The 14,886-nt window shown below is 47.1% G+C and overlaps 2 long non-coding RNA genes and 1 pseudogene across 2 annotated transcripts; 1 reads left to right on the forward strand and 2 right to left on the reverse strand.

The window, feature by feature from the left end:
* The window catches only part of LOC120374491, a 193,918-nt pseudogene that overhangs the window by 27,222 nt on the left and 151,810 nt on the right, over nucleotides 1–14,886 (forward strand).
* On the reverse strand, nucleotides 723–2,649 carry LOC120374371. The gene is made up of 3 exons (XR_005586046.1): nucleotides 2,396–2,649; nucleotides 2,093–2,195; nucleotides 723–995 (listed from the first exon to the last, which is right to left on the reverse strand). It is a non-coding gene; the product is annotated as an uncharacterized LOC120374371 (long non-coding RNA).
* Nucleotides 5,606–7,800, reverse strand: LOC120374372. The gene is made up of 3 exons (XR_005586047.1): nucleotides 7,781–7,800; nucleotides 7,463–7,574; nucleotides 5,606–5,755 (listed from the first exon to the last, which is right to left on the reverse strand). It is a non-coding gene; the product is annotated as an uncharacterized LOC120374372 (long non-coding RNA).

Raw genomic sequence — 14,886 nt, forward strand, 5'->3', positions numbered from 1 at the left:
GCTCTGCTTCATTCGCCAAGCGCCGGCCAGGACAGATGTCACTTATGAGCTCAGTTGCCACCAGCTGGACAGTGGGACTTGGGTCTTTCTCTAGGACCCGGAGAGCTGAAATTACAGAGGACATCACGTTAGTGAACAGACTGTCAAATCACAGCTAAGCGTGATCACAGAACCTTGAAGTACCTGAGCAGAATGATCACATGGAAAAATGTGAAACTGGGCTCAGTCCTTCTACTGGGGTGGAAAATACATGAGAGATGAATAGGCCTCACTTTTCATATAGTCACCTGTGCCTGAAATAGCTGGAGACTTATTACTTCTGAATACCACACGACAGCAGCTCTCCAATACAAACAAAGCTTTAGGGTCCCTCATTGGGTCCCTTCCATGCTCCCAACTGTGGGGAGACCCTGACTCTACCAGAAAGTCATCCACTCCGCTGCAAATGGAAGGAAGTCCATTGTTTCAATAGCTTCCACTTTTCAGTTATTTTCCAGCTCTATTCAGGAGCCACTGCCTGAGCTCACTCAACGTGGAATTTAACACAGGCCAGGTCCAAGCTGGTTTGCGCATGATACAGGGCACCTACTGGAAGCAAAATTGCTGGTGGGAAATTTGGGGTAGCAGAAAGTGGCTACTTCTCACTTGGGGAGTCCACAGAAAGCCAATAAAGCCCAAAGTGTGGAGAGCACTGGCTGGGAAGGGGGCATTGCCAGGACAACCAGGAGATGCACTGACTCATATCACACCTTCTGCAGCTTCCTCCTTCAGGGGAAATTAAGGCTGACTTTCTACTGGGCAAGAGTGAATTTGTCCTTTGATGTGTGGCTGATGCACTTTGCACCAGTGGTATCGGTTACTGCTGCTTGTCAGCTATATTCCTTTATAACTCATTAATGAGCAGGACTTGAGCTGTATTTATCACTTACACATCAGCAGATGTTCCAGGTCCAGCCATTTCATACGCTGAGTGTCTGTGTGTTCCAGGATGATGCCTAAATACACAATGTCAAATAAATAACAACAATAACAATAAAACCTTCCCTTGTTGAGTGCAAAGTGATATTAGCAGCCCCTAGACAGGTCTTTGGGGTCTTCTACTGTGGGCCTAAGGGTGAGCTGTGGGCAAGAGGATGCTAGAGCAGTTTAGAGTCCACACTGAAGAGAATGAGAGAGAGACATTTTTTAAAAAGAATGTTTACATAAAACCCATTTGCTTGATGAAACAGTCTGTGCTCCTCTTGCCACTGCTGTCAGTTATTGGAGACATACTAAGATAGTGTTTGGTCTAGTGGTCTGAGCAAAGGACTGGGGCCAGGAATAAGTGAGTTCTAAGCAGGGATCTCACAAGGTGACTGATAGGTGAGCCCCAATGCCTGCCTGTCTCACATGGGTGTGGCTAGGGAGAAGAGGCCACAGGGCCAAACAGGAGGAACCTAATGCTTCCTTGACAAGGTGCTGTGGCCAGGAAGGTGAAACAGCAGGCGCTATGGGGAGGTGGGCTGCTTGCCTCCCAGTGATGAAGTCACAGTGAGGAGCACTGAACAGCACTGGGTAGGTCTGCACTTTGAGCTAGAGGTATCACACCCAGTTCAATGGGACAGGCCCACACTAGCTCTGACAGCGCTAGCATTAGAATGTAGCTAAGGCAGCACAAGCCGTGGGAGGAGCAGCCACTGTGAGAATAGACTTTGGGGTTTGGATGGGATCATACTTGGGGTGGTTAAACCTCCTGCTGCTCCTGCCGCCGCAGCTACTCTCTATTTTTAGCACAAAGGGCTAGTGCGGGTGTGTCTCATCAAGATGGGAATTATACCCCAGCTCAAAGTGTAACCATGCCCTACGTGACAGTGTCCCAGGCACTACTACGAAATGACTGCACCGTGCTTCCCTGCAACAATCCCAAGCACTTTATAGCAACTAATGAATTCCTCCGACCACCATCCTGGAGAGGTAGGGACATTAACATCTCCATCTATGGGTGGGAAGCTGAGGCACAGAGAGATTAATGGCAGCTCAGTGCTGCACAGTGGGATTTTTTCTGTCTCCCTCAATGGGAATATCAAAAGGGACACTGGGCATCATCTCTCACCAGCTAAGTTGGCGGCACCTGCCCGGATCCCTTCCCAGCTGCTACTGAAGGACGCGATGGTGGTGCTATACAAGTTCTCCAGCAGTTCTGCATTTTCTTTGGCCTAGAGGAAATCAGGGACACATGAGCTCTCTCTGACTAGAAGTGCCCTTTGACTACCAGCACATGCTTTTATGAACCACAGGTAAATAAGAGAAAGAACAGGTGGCTGGGTAGAAGTGGAAAAAATGGGAATCTGGGGCAGATTTACATTTCCCATCACCCTCCAGTCAATAATCTCCTACAGTTCAACAGCTCACTCACAAGGTGTCTGCAAATGTCCACCTGGAGCTCTTCAGGCTTCAGCTCGGCTCTGCCACCAAGGTGCTTATTGATCGCATGTTGGAGTCTCTTCAGTCCCAAAAACGGGAAACAGAGGTGAAATGTAGCTCTGCATTCCTGAAAAAGAGCGTCACACCATTGACTTGTTCCCTACCGAGTGCTGTGTTCAATCAAAGGGAACTCATCTGCGTGACTGCTCATCTATTCCAGGACAAAAAAGGATTCATCTGGATGTGACTGGCAGAAACATGCAGGAATGACTAATAGAGGGGAGAGCTTCCACTGAAACCTGGAGGTAGCATCAATGTCTTTTTGGGAACAGATATACAGATGAAAGCTGCTTCACCAGGCACAGCTGTGGTCTCTCCTCTGTTCTGGGGAGGCAGGGGCCTGGGGTGAAGAGTCAGACAGGAACAGAGACCTGTAGGGGTCAGACCCATGACCTATCCTGGATTCTGGTGAGGCAGCCATGGACCAACCTGGCTGGAAGTGACTCAGCAGGAGGGCAATGAACTGAGGGGAGAATTTGGGCCTCCACAACAAGCAGGAATAGCAGTGCTCCCCTGGCACTGGGAGGAAGATTCCTTTGGCTTAGTAAATAAGTCACTGTTGGTCTTACCATTGAAACCTCGGGGCTTGGGTCTTGCAGGTGCAGCAGAAGTATGACCCAGCTCTTTCGAACCTGCTCAGCGAAATAGGCCTTCCATTTTTTCTTTGTCAACTGAGCCAGGATGCCAAATAGGACAAAGGCCACTGAGCGAAGACCATCATTCTCCTACAGCCAAGAAAGCCCCACAACTTGGTAAGTAAGGGACAATCCCATCACGCACCTCACACAGCCGTCTCTTCTACGCTAAAGTAAAGTGATTGCAACTACAGCTAGTCAGATAAACTTTAATTAACCAATTTTTTATTCGAATTTTCTGATTCATGAAAATATTTTAGAGACAGTTCAATTTTGATGAAATTCCTCCAGAAGCCAGGCAGGGTCCTTAGAAACCTGCCTGGTGTCTTGCCAGTACACCCATCCAGCTCCTTGGCAGCCAATCTAGCAGGCTGACTGGGATCATAGGCTTCCAGGCTCCCAGCTTTGGGGGGAAGGATAGCTCAGTGGTTTGAGCATTGGCCTGCTAAACCCAGGGTTGTGAGTTCAGTCCCTGGGGGGCCATTTTGGGAACTGGGATAAAAGCTGAGGATTGGTCCTGCTTTGAGCAGAGGGTTGGACTAGATGACCTCCTGAGGTCCCTTCCACCCTATGACCCTGGGGGTCCTAGCTCTCAAATTTGCAACTCCCTGGCACCTCTAGCTCCCAGAGTTTCCTGGGTTCCCAGCACCAGGATAGTCTGAGAGCAGACTGCCCCAGGCCAAGGCTTCCAACAGAGCTAGGTTGAGAATAGTAATTCTGTTTCACAAGGAGTTCTGAAGTTTGGGGAGGGGTTCCCACAAATAGGAACAAAACCAAAATTTGAAATCTCAAAAATTCTCTGCAAAACAGAATTATCATTCCAACCCTCTCACATAAAAACAGTATAGAGCAGGCCCAACACTTTCTATTGCACTCTGTAACCCCCTTTTCATGGTTATCTAGCTACCTAATCTAGTATTCAGACTTTCTTTGAGGTTCTCAGTGGCAATCAAGAACAGAAGGGTGAGACTGTGGAGCAGGGATGTCATCCCCATCCTCCTAATGTTCTCCTCCTCCATAAACACCTCCCTTCCCTGGGGCCTAAAATCTCTGCACTCTGACATGAGCAATGCCCAGGAGTCCACATCACACATCGTAAATCGAGTCTAATCAAGATCGGTTGAACTGGGGTTGAGAGTTCTGTTCACATACATCGCCAAAGTAGGCCCGGATCTGTTCGGTGAGGTTTTTGAAGGAAGAACCAATGTCCTTCTCTTTCAGCTCCTTCAGGACTTTGGCCAGTGCTTTCATGCTCTCACCAATCACTTCAGAACTGAAAACGTCATGTAAGGCCCCGATCAGTATGTCCAGAAGAAACTTCTTGTATTTTTTCACCTGTACAAACATACGACATTAAAGAAAACTTATCACTGATCACACTTCTAAGAACTTTTCTTTAGCAGTTATGAAGCTGTGGGAATTTCATCAACCCTCTCTCCTCCTGAGATCTATAGCTATATTTCAGACCAGGTGCTAGCTACAATGAGCCAAACTCGGTAACATAATACACGTGCATAATCCTATTATTAGATTTCTAGTTACTTAGATTCCAAGGCCAAAAGGGTTCATTGTGATTATCCGGTCTGACCTCCTGCATAACATAGAACTTCTCCGAAATAGTCTCTGAACTAGAGTACATCTTTTAGAAAAACATCCAATCTTGATTTTAAAATTGCTAGTGACCGAAAATCCACCACAACAACTTTTGGTAAATTGTTCCAATGATTAATTAAAATTACTATTAAAAATGTACGCCTTATTACCAGTCTGAATTAATCTAGCTTCCTTTTTCTCCATTGAATCTTGTTATACCATTGTTTGCTAATGTGAAGAACCCATTATCAAAATTTGTTCCCCATGTGAGTAGTTACAGACTGTCCTCAAGTCACTCCTTAACCTTCTCTTTGTAAAGCTAAATAGGTTGAGCTCCTTGAGTCTATCACTAAAGGTATATTTTCCAATCCTTTGATAGTTCTTGTGACTCTTCTCTGAATCCCCTCTAATTTATCAGCATCCTTCTTGAATTGTGGACATCTGATCTGGACACAGCATTCCAGCAGCACTCACATGAGTGCCATATTCAGAGGGAAAATAACTTCTTTACTCTTCTTCAAGATTCCTCTATTTATGCCTCCAAGGATCATTTCAATCCTTTTGGCCACAACTTCGCATTGGGAGCTTATGTTCAACTGATTATCTGCCATGGCTCAAGTTTTTTCTCAGCATCATTGTTCCCTGGGATAGAGTCTCCCGTCCTGTAAGTATGGCCTGCATTTTTTGTTCCTAGATGTATACATTTACATATAGTTACATTAAAGTGCACATTGTTTGCTTATGCCCAGTTTACCAAAGGATCCAGCTTGCTCTGTATTGACTGCAAAAAGGTGACTAGGGTATGGGAGAGAGCAGAATTTGGCCTAGTGCATTGTGTGCAGCCTCTGTAAACTCTGAGCAATTATTTCCCTTGGATTCTCTACTTATGTTGCATCCTATTCAGTATTCTCTCATACCTTCACAGGCGCCCCATTGACTATATTTCCCAGGCCTCTTACAGCCATCTGACGGACAATGCTGTTCCTATCCTGTGACCTTTCTTCCAAGATGCGCAAGACACTCTTAAGCAACTTCTTCTCCCTGAGCGTGGGATCAGTCATTAGCTGAAATAAAATCAACATGTCCATTAGCACCAATATGATCCTTAAGATTGGGAATAGAATTTGAGCCGGCATAGAATACACTAAAAACAACAAGGAGTCCTCCTATAGCCACAGTCTTGTGGATACAGACTAATATGGCTACCCCTCTGATACGTGGCACATAACACACTAACTTTATCATTCCACACAAATGAGAAATGTCTTAAAAACATGCAGCTTTCCTTTTGGGCACTATAATAGGGATCCACTCACCTCTTGAGAGCCCCTTAGTGGCCAGGTCTGGTACCACAGTCCTTTCTCACCCCTGGTGCACCCTGCCAGCTGACCTCAGTGAGTCTTCTGTGGCTCAGGCCTCTGGCTAAGTCCCAAAGTCCAAATGAACCCCTTCTGGGCTAGTCAAGAACAGTCCCATTGCCCTCACTAGGGTCTCCAGCCCCAACTCTGGGTCCTTGAAATTCTGCCCTTTGTTCAAGCTCTCCGTAAGCATTGTCCCCTTCCTGGGGCTTATGCCACTGTAAGTGGTAGGGGATCCAAGGCCTGCCCATAACTCTGGGTTCCAAACCATGGACCCTGTAAACAGTAGTTAGGCACCGCTTGATTTCAGTTCATTGTTGCTTTTTCCTACCAGCCACTTTTAGCTTCACCCTCACCTCAAGGTTCAAGTTCTTAAGGACTCTCTTCCTGCAAACCCAACTTAAGCAAATGCTGCCAGAATCAAACTCTGGCAATCCCTGGAATTTCTGTGGCCAGAGAGCAGCATCATTTCTTGCCCCTCCAGTTCCTGGCAGGAACTGACCTGCTAAGGCCCTGCAGCTCCTTTTAGCTGAGCCTGATGGGCTCCGATTGGCTGCTCTCATGAGGCCTCTCTAGACAGACCCAGATTTGTGGCTCTTTCCTGGGGCAGGGTGCAGTAGGACCATGGGGCCTCTTGTAAGGAGCCTCAAAGCCCAGGAACAGCCCATCCCAGGCACAGATCGATTGTTTTCCTTAGAACCAGATGAGCCCCTAAGATAGTTACTTAGCATAAGTGGAAATATGATGCAGATGTTAGAGGAGGGCTGTAGAAAGGAGGATGGTCCAGCAGTTAACACACTTGTCTAGGACTTAGGAGACCCAGGTTCAAATTCCTGCTCCTCAAAGACTTCCTGGGTGACCTTGGCAAATCACTTAGCCCTTCTGTGCATCAGCTCCTGCCTGTAAAATAGGAATAATAGTGCTTCCCTACCTCCCAGGAGTGTTAGGGGACACATACATACATTACAGAGTTTTGAGGTACTCAGATACAATCGTCATGAGAACCTAAGACAGATGTGAATGTATTTGTATGTTGCTTGTTTTATAGTATTAGGACACTAGGTTCATTCCGAAGATCTGCTGAGTGAAACCAAAACCAGGAGCTGTTGGTTAGTATCAGCACTGGGACTTGGCAGAAGAGGTCCAGTACTTCAAACTCTGTCTGTATCTCTCTCAGCCAGCACCTGTGGTTGTGTAGCTAGTATAGGCAATGACAGCAATACAAATATCAGCGAGAGAATGACTCCGAAAGGTAGAATGAAGTTCCTTGTCAGGTTTCCATATAAAGGGGGAACCAGTCTACTATCTAAAATGACAGTTACTCCTATGAACTGAACTGTACAACTCCTTAAAAGAAAGGCAAACAGACAATGGTCTAATGGTGAAACTGCTCTTCGGAGCCCTGTGTCTTACCTGGGCAAGGAAAGCTGTGCCGGTGACTCGGAAGTTTTCCATTGGGGAATTCACCCAGGGGAGGAGGCTCTGGATGATCTCAAGTGTTATTAGTCCAAATCTTAGCAGACCACTGGAAGGCAAAAAACCGCTTATGGGGTCGATTGCACACTTCAAAAACTCAGCTGCTCTGAGCAGACAGCTCTGATATCTATGGGTGGGAGCTGTGTGTTTCCACCCAGGGCACCCCCCACAAAGCTATAAACTGGAGGTTCCCTCTCAGCCACTCTATTTGCTACTGATTCCCAAGGATAAAATCATGCCTCTTAGATCTCTTACCTCACCAGCAGACACACTCCTCATGGTGAGTCTGGGGTTTTCAAGCAGAATCCATGTTTTCTGCGTCCTGAGCACTCTCACCAGTCTCTCATTCCCAGCTTTAGAAAGCACAGATTCTAACGCTTGGACAGAAAACCTGGGGAAAGAGAGGCACAGAACTGCAGCAATCAGTAGGAAGGTGCAGCCTGAACAGAGTCAGGAAGCCCAGGTTACTTGTCAGGTCTGCTGTTCATCGACAGTTCATCCACTGGCAATATCCTGACACCAGTGTCCCTGGAAGGACTTGATGCCAGGAGGTATGTTTCTGTCTCATACATCTCATATAACTAGTTTTGCTAGGGACAAAATTTTGCAGTCATTTTTCACTTTCCGCAAGGAGTATGGATACTAGCAGAGTACAAGGATATAAAAAATGGGGGGGGGGCATAGAATGTGGTGATCACTAGTGGATATTTTGGGGTTGTATCTCCAGATATGATGTGACAGAGTGCTGAGGGTATGCACTTGAGTCAGCACTCTGGTCACTATTAGTACTAATTCAGTTCCTTACAGAAAGCCTGATTGGACAGAGGTGTAGCTGATTACGAGGTCAGATTGGGGCTAGTGAGTCATGGAACCAATCATTCCATTAACAGGGAAACTGTATAAAAGGACATGGGCAGGAGCCCTTTGAGGGGAACAGACAGAGAAAGAAACTTGGGTGACCAGATATCCCGATATTTGGGGCTTTTTCTTATACAGGTGCCTATTACCACCCACCCCCTGTCCTGATTTTTCACACTTGCTGTCTGGTCACCCAAAGAGAAACAGAAAGACAAACAGCTGGGAGAGCCTGACAAAGTGAGCTCTCTGAGTGGAAACACCTTCCCCCCATTTTGGAGAAGAGTTTAGAAAGTTGAGATACAAGATAAAGGTGCTATGTATTGGTAGGGGGATTAAATAGACTTCACGTTGGTGTTTACAAGCAAGAAAGTCTCAACGTGGTCTGTGTTTGTAGAAGATGTGGGGGTGCAACACCCCTCTCTGTCACAGCTGGGGCTCATCAGGATTTCCTGTTATCTATACAAATGGAGAGCCTGCTGGAGAAGCCGGGTAGAGGTCTGGCAGTCCGGGTGATGGAGGGAACACACTGAAATGGGTGGTGAAGCATCAAGGAGAAGTCTAGAACAGGTGTTCTCAACCTTTCTGTTTCTGAGCCTCCTCTCACCTCAACAAGCTATAAATACTCCATGGCCCACTCCCAGGCCTCTGCCCTGCCAGGCATCAGAGTTTGGGGCTCCTGGCTCTAGATTTTAACTCCACAGGGTGCAGGGGCTGGGGCTTTAGTGCAGGTGCTGGGCCTCAGGGCTCCAGCCTGGCTGGGCTCAGAGATTCAGCTTTCTGCCCTAAGCCCCAGCTAGTCTACTGCCAGCCCTGCTTGGCGGACCCCCTAAAACCGGCCCAGTTGAGAACTGCTGGTGTAGAAGACCCCACAGACCTTCTAACAATCCCACCAGGCAGAAAAACAGCCTTTGCTTGCCTGGTAGGTTTAACAGCAAAAGAGCCTTCAGGAATTTATACAGGAACAAGCCCAGGTCTGGCAACAACTCCTCCAAAGTCTGGCAAGTCCCGTGACAGGAAATGGAAACCAGGCACAGGAGATCAGACTCTGTAAAATGGGACCTGCGAACAACCCTGATCTGGTTTTGGTTACTCTTAAAGGAGCAGCGGTGAGACCTCACAAGGACAGAACAATGTGGGCCTTTCGACTGACACCCCATTTAACCGGGGAAGCACATATATGGCTCTTAGTGATTAGCGGGCAAGAGATTAGACGTGATTAAGGCAGCCATGCTGGACGAGGTGGGGCCTGTCCACAGAAAAGTACTGCCAGAAATGGAGAGTTGAAAGATGGATTGAGGGATTAGGCCTCTGTGCATTTGCATAGAAATTGAAAGATTGACCACTCACTGGTAAGGCCACATACTCAAACTGTGGGGAGATCATGGACTGCATGATTCTGGAAGTTTCTTCAGAGTCACCCTGAGCATATCTGAGTATAGGTTACGTGGCACCAGCCAGTTAATCTGGACCCCGCAGTTAAAATTACAGAGGAATTTGCAGAGGCGGACATTCCCAGAGTGAGTCAGTGGTTTAAGGGGCTAAAAGATCACTAAAAGATTGCCATATGAGTCTCAAATAAAAGCTCATGTCACCAATATCATTGTGAAACACATCTACAGATGCTGTGTAAAGAGCCATGTCTATGCATTGAAAATTACATTCTTATGATCTGTGTCTAGGGACTAGTCACCAGGAAAGGTGAAAAAATGGTTTTCTTTAAGGCAAGAAATGTTTCTCCATCTGTTTGTTTACATGTAAATTAAGCATGTAGGGTTCACATTCAGTTCAGGACTGTGAGAACTTCAAAGAAAGAAAAGTAACAGGAAGGAGACAGGGAGTGGGGACCCAATTTTGGGGTACACCTCAAAGGTTTGCTCTAGTATATTTGGGGGACAAAGAAGACACCCTGGCATCTTTCACTTAGGAAGCAGATGGACAGCGAGACGGACAGCGGGGTCACTATCAGGCTTGGTTGAGAACGTTGGGCGAGAAACATCTTTAGACAGGAGGTTAACCTGTTGGGTAAGTTTAGTCTCTAGGACCATGTTATGATTTCATTTGACATGTAACCATTTTTTGCTTGCATTCTTTCTCACTGTCACTGGAAATTCTGTTCTTTGACCATCTCTGTTCTTGTTTGCCCTATAAATATATCTAAGTGCTGTGTGTTTTGCACTATAGAGTATAAGTAATAAAGTATAAAGTATAGAGTCTAAAGTATAAGAAGTAAACTGGTGTGTACTGTTCCATAGGGAACAGCACGCCCGGTAATTCTGTGGGTGTTCAGTGGATAAAGGTCTGGACACTATACGGAACGGTCAGAAGACTCGGGGGTTGGTGTGTGCCTATCACTAACCTGTACAAAGAGACTGGGGTCTGAGGAGGCCTGGATGGCAGTGCTTGTTTTGCCAGAGCCTGGTCATTTTAGGGAACTGACACACAGCAGACACGGACAAGACTTCCTCACTCTAAGGGCAGGCAATGGTAAGGTGCCTCATAACCCTGGAAATTCCTGGGGAGTGTCACACAACTCTATTGGAATTCTTTGTTTCTCTCCCTTCCTTCTAATTACCGGCAAGGGTTGCCTCAGTATGTTGTTGGTCTTTTGTAATAGGCTCCAGCTGCTTATCCTTGGCAAAGGCATCTTTTGTCCTGAGGTTCGGCTGACCTGCTGCAGGAGAACAGGAAACAACTCTGGGAGCAGCTCCTGCACAGCTTTGCTCGACTGCTGTGCTGACACCACCTCAAAGATGGCACATGTTGCCTGAAAGGAGAGCATGGTAAAAAATGAGATCTCCTCCCAACACCATCACATCCTCTTCTCCCCTTCTGATATCAGCTGTACTGAATTTTCACTTCTGCCGGTAACTTGAATGACTGCAAGCAACTCCCTTAACTCGTGGCTCAGTTTCCCACATCTGTAAAATGTGTATGACCTACCAAGGCATGTTGTGAGTCCTAAGGAATATTTGCAAAGCACTGTGAGCAACCTGGTTCAAAGACTCTCTAATTGCCAGATGTTATTAAGTAAATCAGCCACATACTCTAAAACTGCGTATTTGTTCCACAGACAGCAGAGCTGGACTCAGGGAAACAGTACATCAGAGGAGAAGTGCCCACACAGCAATATTCTACCACACTTCTAGCTTTCCAGCAGCAGGATTGTCACAGGGCAGAGGAAAGCCTGAAAGGCGTGTCTGTCATCTAACTTACTGAGAGAGGTTCAGCAGCTGCCAAATGCCTGTCAGTTTCAGTCTCTGAGGTGATGCTTTCTTCTTGGCTTGTTGACGTCTTTATTTTTTCTATTAGGACCTGTAGGACCTGAGTGGCAAGCAAGGGTCTCCCAGAGATCTCCACAGCTCACTGGTGTAACTGCAATTTAACAGAAGTTACATGTGACCCTGGACACTTTTGTGGCTCAGACTGAATGTGTCCTATTTAAGTAAAGACCAACTTTTCTCCTTGCCTATGAGGAGAAAGTTAGAGCACTGTCCTCCTTTAACGCTCCTCCTGTTTAAATATTGAGTTTCCAGTTACAGAACTAGGTTAAGTGACCTAGTCTTACTGCAGCCTAACCATTAATACTAGACTTCAAGGACAGGACACAGAGCGCCAATCTCAGTTCCTGTTTTACCACTTCCCAGTAAATATGGAATCCTAAGCATGTGGCTCCCAAAGATCCAGGGTTTGGAAGGCAAGTGGATGAAAGAAAAGCCACATTTCTACTAACTGGACATACAATTATGAGAACGAATATTCATGGCCATCCTAGTTCCCCTTCACAAAGGGTGTCCCTACCCTCTGTTTGCCAGAAGCTGGGACTGGGCAACAGGGGATGGATCATTTGACAGTTACCTGTTCTGTTCATTCCATCTAGGACATGTGGCACTGGCCACTGTCGGAAGACAGGACACTGGGCTAGATGGACCTTTGGTCTGACCCAGTATGGCCGTTCTTATGGTCTTAGATTCCAGCACTGATAACTGATAACCCAGTTGGGGACCTTTAAATGAAATGATGGATCTGCTTCCAGTCCAGTTTTAAATCCCAAGGACAGCAACTCTATTCTAGCAGCCACACCCTGACCGATACCAAGCGGCGGTCTGATGACAATATTGGCCCTATTCTTTATCATCAGCCAGGGATTGGACTTGAAGCTGTCATGCTACCAGGAAATCAACAGCAATTGCTAATTTCCAAAGTGAGGTCAATTCAGGTGTCTAGAGAGCCAGGCCGGTTCCAGGCACCAGCCCAGCAAGCAGCTGCTTGGGGCAGGCAATGGTGAGGGGCAGCACATCTGGGTCTTCGGTGGCAATGGCGGTTGGTCCTCACTCCTTCTCAGAGCAAAGGAGTAGAGCTGCACATCGCGATCGCAGGGTTTTTTTATTCCCCGCCCTTTTTTTGCTGCTTGGGGCAGCAAAAGCCCTGGAGCCAGCCCTGCTAGAGAAGTAGATGTTTCTAACAATACACTCCAGTTATACCAGTAAAGTTAGGTCTTTAGGATGTCAAAGCAGTTATGAATTAATGGAAACAGAATGACACTTAATTTCTCTCCACACCCCACCTTACCATGCTCTTGGACCTTCCTGGAGAAAGACCCAGGCTATTAACCATCAGGAATTATCCCAAAATGTCTGCTGCTTAAATAAAGCCCTACATCTCCCAGCAAAGCTGTGGGATCCATGTTTTACCAAGATGAATGCAATAGGTAGCGGTATATACCTGTCCATTGGCAGATGGTTGCTGAGTAGGCTGGAGATCACTGCCTCTAGGTGATGGTGAGCTAAAATAGACACTGCCTCCAGCAGGAATTGCCTCAAGCTGCCCTCCTGGATAGTAGCCATGTGGCTATATATTATATCCACAATAGCTGGCACCTGGAAGGAACAAAACCAGAAAGAAATGTCCCTTTTTCTTTCTCTCCATTCATTCTACAGAATCAAAACCTTTATTTACACATTTGCTGATTTTTTAGAAATTCCTCAAGAAACAAACGTTCAAATATGTCTGTGTAACTTTAACCCACAACAATTGCCCACACTTGGCTGTAAAAATTAACACTGACACACACACATACAGCGAAACCCCGCTATAACACGATGATCAGGGTCCAAAAAATTGGATCGCGCTAAATGTGGGGTCGCGGTATAGCAGGGGTTACCATTTCAAGCTGGTCAGTTTCAAGCCGGTCGATTTCTCTTGGGCAGAAAACTACTTGCATTTGCGAACTGCCCACCGCAGTAACTGAAAGGGTGGAGCTCCAGCAGCGGGAGCTCTCAGCCATGCGGTGAGAGAGGGAAACACTTGGGGAGAGCAGGGAGATGTGCAACGGGCAGAGGAAGAGAGAGGAGCAGCTGGGGAGAGAGTGGCTCTTCTCACCAAAAGGGTAAGCGGGGGCAGGTGGGAAGAGGCAGTGGGGAAGGCACATTCCATTTTTTGCTTTTTTTTCCCCTTTGGGGGCACTCCAGCCCCTCTCCCTTCACAAATCCTCTCTTTCTCTTTTCTCTCTCTCTCTCTTTTGCGCTTCCGCAGCGCTCCAGCTGCTTTTTTTTTTGGCCTGGGGCGGCCGGAGCCACCTTACAATCGTGTTATAGCCGAATTCGCATTATTACGGGGCGCATTATAGCAGGGTCAGGGGCGGCTCTAGCCATTTCGCCACCCCAAGCACGGTGGCACCCGTGGCTCCGGTGGACCTCCCGCAGGCGACCGGCAGAGCACCTCAAGGCAGCCGCCCAAGCACGCGCTTTGCGTGCTGGGGCCTGGAGCCGCCCCTGAGCGGGGTTTCCCTGTACATACCAGGTAATTTAATGTGGTGGTGCCCAGCTATGCATTAAATAAACCAGCTGGCATGCACAAAAGAAGGCTTTGCTTGCCCAGATTTTGCAGGTGTGATTTAAGCAGCCAAATGCAACCATTTGCCTCGAAGGATGCACAGTTCATAAACAACCACAAGCACAAAATATGCAAGTGCTTTAAACACAGTGTGCAAATGCCTGGGACTATGAACAGGTGACGACCTCTCATTCATTCCTAGCCCTTCACATCTTCGAAACACTGTGCAAACGTGGCAGTTCTGCTGCGAGGGTTCCCTGTCCTGAGGCCTTTCACCAGCCTTGATAGAAGATTTGTGGAGTGCTCCTTTCATCTAGCCCTAACGCACTGGGCTCCAGAATAAGGCATATAAATAGTGGATCCCAAAGACACTATAGTTTTCTCCCTCCCTCCTTCTATTCTTAAAGGGTACGTCTACACACTAAAAAAATCCCACAGCAGTGAGTTTCAGAGCTCAGGTCAACCTGGGCCTGAGGGGCTTGCACTATGTGGCTAAAAGTGTAGCTGTTCCTGCTCGGGCTGCAGCCCAGGCTCTGAAACCTGGCAAGAGCTCAGGCTCCAGACTCACTGGGAATGACTACAGGACTATTTTTATCCAGGTAGCCCTTAGCCATAGGCCTCCTAAGAACTGGATGCCTCCAAGTGCCAGTCATTCTGTCTTCTTGTCTTTT

The sequence above is a fragment of the Mauremys reevesii genome, linkage group 11, assembly GCF_016161935.1.
Source record: "Mauremys reevesii isolate NIE-2019 linkage group 11, ASM1616193v1, whole genome shotgun sequence".
Lineage (NCBI taxonomy): Eukaryota > Metazoa > Chordata > Testudines > Geoemydidae > Mauremys > Mauremys reevesii.